The sequence below is a fragment of the Prionailurus viverrinus genome, chromosome B3 (assembly GCF_022837055.1).
Source record: "Prionailurus viverrinus isolate Anna chromosome B3, UM_Priviv_1.0, whole genome shotgun sequence".
NCBI classification, from domain to species: domain Eukaryota; kingdom Metazoa; phylum Chordata; class Mammalia; order Carnivora; family Felidae; genus Prionailurus; species Prionailurus viverrinus.
This window is the reverse complement of record NC_062566.1, coordinates 91891527-91895959: the sequence shown is the minus strand read 5'-3', so window position 1 is coordinate 91895959 and position 4433 is coordinate 91891527. Positions and strand designations below refer to the sequence as shown.

Below are 4433 nucleotides of genomic sequence, written 5' to 3'. Positions count from 1 at the left end.
AGAGAAAATACAATTGGCAAGGATCTCTAAAAGTAAATCACAATTTGGGCAAATGAAAGAAAATACTTCACTATTCCCAAAGTTTGTTTGTATCTTCTGGATCAGAAGTATTTTGTAGACAAAGGAGAGTTTCACAAAACCGAGATGTCATACAGATGAAGGGACAAGGCATTTTCCACAGAAGCTTAACAATGTCAAACTTTCAAATGGCTCTTACAGTATAACCATTACATGTTACAGTAGTGTGGGTTCTGGGGATCCTTTGGCAGCAAATGCTGATTTAAAGGGCATGGGGTCTCTTTGGGTTGATCTGCTTGCTGGCCTGTTCTTGCAGAGCTACACAGATTTTCACTTTATTCCAGAGTTCAGTTAAAATTTCTATTTTTGCTCAAGAATAGCTCCCTGCTGAGTAGCATATGAACCTACATCATAGTCTACTTTTTCAGTTATCTCTAGGAGAGACTTTTTATCTTGTAACCATTGAATAGATTCCTAAAACACTGCCCTCCTGTGATCTTTTACAACTTGTGCTTCCATTTCTTCCATTTGTGAGACAGCTTCATGAAAAGTAAACAATTGTGGAGAAACCTCTTCTTCACTGTGTTCACAAAGAAGTTTTACATTGGATCTCTGAAGGGAACTGCCCATTCCCCACTCTGCCTCTAAGACATCCATCTGATTTGGTGGACAGTGCATCATTGAATGAAGATCCCCAACATCAGCTGGATCCACAGTCAATTCTCTCACCTTATTTGCATACCTTAATGCATCAAGAGTATTTTCACAGGATGCCATTCCTGAAGAGTTTGTAGCTATCATGCAGGCATGAGAGTTTTCACCCATGAATTAATCTCTTAACACCTGAGTGACTTCGCTTGCTCGGAAAGGAGTAGGAGGTTTATTTCTACCTAAGGCTCTAATTCATTTCTGCAGTGCTAAAAGTCTTTTTACGAATTTCTGCACCTTCAAGCCTAGTTTGCCTGTCTGCACTGGAAATACCAGCACCTCTGTCATTTCCAGGAAAATCAATAAGAGAAAATTTCCCATGTAGTTTTCCTTTCCTTCTAAGAATAATCTGAAATACTGCATTGCTCCAAGGTGAATGTGCATTTGAAGATATTTGACCAGATGTTCTGCAACTGTTGCCTATGTCAATGAGTTTCAGTACATCTTCAACACATTTGACTTCCTGTTCCTGTAATCACACCACTTGAGCTGTCAGCACAGAGCCTGATGCAGGGCTCTAACCCACAAAGTGTGAGATCATGACCTGAGCTGAAGTCGGATGCTTAACCAACTGAGCCATCCAGGTGCACCCCACCTTCTAGCATTCTTAATTTTGCTTTCCTGTTTAGCAAGTCAAACACATTTACACTATAAATTTCAAAGAAAACTGCATATACTTGAAGTTCTAACTTCTTATAGTTTGGTCTTTGGCTTTAAGAAAATATCTCAAGCTGCTAAAGCATGAATTCCTTCAGAACAATCTTGGTTCGTTCCTTCCCTATGTTTGAGGTTTTCCACTTGCAGCAAAGGACATAGCCATTCTCCTTTCAAATAGAGTTTCCACTATTGGTCTACCTGTAATCCTTCTAAACCATTTCACTTAGGATCTGAGTCATGAAAGGCAAAATCAAGACCAAATGTTTGGTTTTCTATGTGACTTATTGAGACAAAACTAAAAGTAGACTTATATACCATTACAATATTTTTACTAGGGATTATGATTACATCTAGAGCTTTAATTTGAGTTTATTTTTTACTGAATGGTCATTTTCATCAATAAGACCTGCTGTTGTCAATGATCTACAATCCTTTTAAAGTCTCTGATCATACACAGAATTTCCTAATTAGGGTTTGTAGCATCAACATCCCAGGCTCTTAAGTTTTTTCTGTTATAGTTCCCTGTTTTTGTTTTTTGTTTTCTTTGTTTGCTTGTTTGTTTTTTATAATTTTTCTACTTTTTTCACACAGATTTTTCACGTGTATTCTGTTGTGAAGAGGAAGGCTTTTCAGGAAGTTGACTAGGTTGTTCATGTGCAGAGCCAACCACTCTGATATCTTTTGGAGGAAGGTCATTTTTAACAGAAGCCACAGTCTGTCTATTCTTTACAATTTTGTTTATTTTGGCTGAGGATGCTGGAGGTAGAGGTGTTTCTGAACTGGATTCAATTTCTTCATCAGGAACAGAGTCATGGTTGAGTGAAAAGATGCTCTCCAGGTCAGTATCTTTGCCCTTTATATCTCCATTTCTATCCATTCAACAGTAACACTTCCATTATTTTCATTTAAGAATGATACCATTGCTTTGATATATTTGGGTTTGCTAATTAGGGCCTTGAATTTGTTCTCATTTCTGGTACTCCGTGGGTTTTCTCCTTTACAATAAAAATTATTTCCAAGCCTGACTGGGTCTCACTACACACCCCAAGCACATGACATTAAACATTTTCCCCAAGAGGAACCACTTCTTGGCTAGATCTCCACATAAATCCCAATCTGCATGTTGCTGGAGTTGGCCATTACCATCACCTCATCTAAGGTGGGGTGGCGGGTAGTTATGACACTATGAATGCAAGCAGGGCCTGCAGGGCAAGGAGTGATGTTGGGCATCCAGGAACCAGGAGAGTGGAACAGACCACGCTCGATTACCTAAAGCTGACTCAGGTCACAGAAATCATTGTTTTATGTAAGTAACTTAAAAACTTCTTCATAAAATTAATGAAATAAATTAATGGCCATAGAGAGAAAATGCCCACAAATATATCCAGAGGACATGGTGGGCAAATTTTTCCCCAAAAGACAAGTTTCTTTTTAATAAAGTGAAGTCTTCATTTGTAATTTTGTAAATTATTAAGTTGAAAAAATTTTTAATTTAGTCCAGTGTAAACAGAGTCAGTGGCATACAACCTTATCATAAAACATTGAGAAATAAAACTTGCGGAGTTGAAAGACTACTTTCTCAATCTTTTAAATTCACTAAATTCTAAAATTTCATCATTTTATTTTCAGTCCTCAAGCTGTCCAACATAATACTATATATGCTGCACAAAGATGGGAAATCAGAAAGCATAAAAGTATACACTCTCCCAATTCAAGACAACTGCATTCATATTAAAAATATTATTATTGATTACATACACGTGGGCATTTTGTTGATTTGAGATTAACAATTTAAAATGTAAGGTTTAGAAGCTCAAATAATCTTTCAGTTTCTCATAAATTATTAAATTCTATGTTTGTTTTTTTTTTTAACATTCTTGCCCTTCTTTCATCCTTGTCCCACCAAAAGAAGATTAAAAAAGGAAAATAAATGTACTGGGAATAAAATCTGGTAAATTGCTATTGAAACCCACTGGCTTTGTTTGAACAAGATTTTACCACTTACTTACTAGCCACATGGTTTGGGCAGGTTACTTAATTTCTATGACTGTTAAACTTTTGTTCTGGTTTTGAAAAGTTGATAAACTGATATGACTATACCTTCAGAGTTTCAGGATGGCTAAAAGTAATGCATGCAAAATAAACAGCATAATGAATGCATTTGGTACTTATTCAATATTTATCATTAATAAAATTATTATTTTTTAATGTTTATTTGGAGACAAAGAGAGAGTACAAGCAGGGGAGGGGAAGAGAAAGAGGAAGAGAATCTCAGGCAGACTCCACACTCAGCGCAAAGCCTGGCATGGGTCTCGATTTCATGAACCATGAGATCAAGAGCCAAAATCAAGAGTCAGACACTTAACTGACCATTCAGGCACCCCATCATAAATAAAATTATTTTTAAATGTTACTATAATGTACTGATTATTTTCTGAGGTCATTAATTACAATTATGATGAGAATCATAAATCCAATGTTGGATCATAGAAAACAATATAGACAAAGCAATATGAATAATGGCTCAGAAGTTCATTAGTCTTTGTTGCCTAACTGGCACCAATAACATGAATTTGCAATGAACACAGGGATTTTACAATTAAGTGGCTTATATTAGTAATATAAAAAGCAAAGCTCCTTTTAAGACTCAAAGTTGTTTGGGCTATATATTATGACTTGCACTAACACCTTAATCTTTGACAACTTTTCTCTGGACTCTATTAAAGACATCTTTCCCTGGTCTGGAACTTCTTTTTATAATATATATCAAGTCTTAAGTTAGGGAAATGTAAAATGTGATAGTAAAATTTACAAATGTTCAAAAGAATAGATGCTGAAAATATTCTCTCAAATGTAGACCAGACGTGAACAATGAAGTAAGATGGATTTCATTTTGATCTAATCATATCTATGCTATTTTATGTTCTGCGCAATCTTCGGGTTCTGATAATTGCCATTCTCTAGAGAGTTCTGTTCCTGTCATGGCCAAGTAATCTCCCTCTCGACCAACACTACTGCAGATAACAATTATAAACTCAACAAAACATAAA

The 4433-nt window shown here is 35.9% G+C and overlaps 1 pseudogene; it reads right to left on the bottom strand.

The window, feature by feature from the left end:
• Window positions 1-280: 280 nt before the first annotated feature.
• Window positions 281-2304, bottom strand: LOC125168626 (kinesin-like protein KIF2A; annotated as a pseudogene).
• Window positions 2305-4433: the final 2129 nt, after the last annotated feature.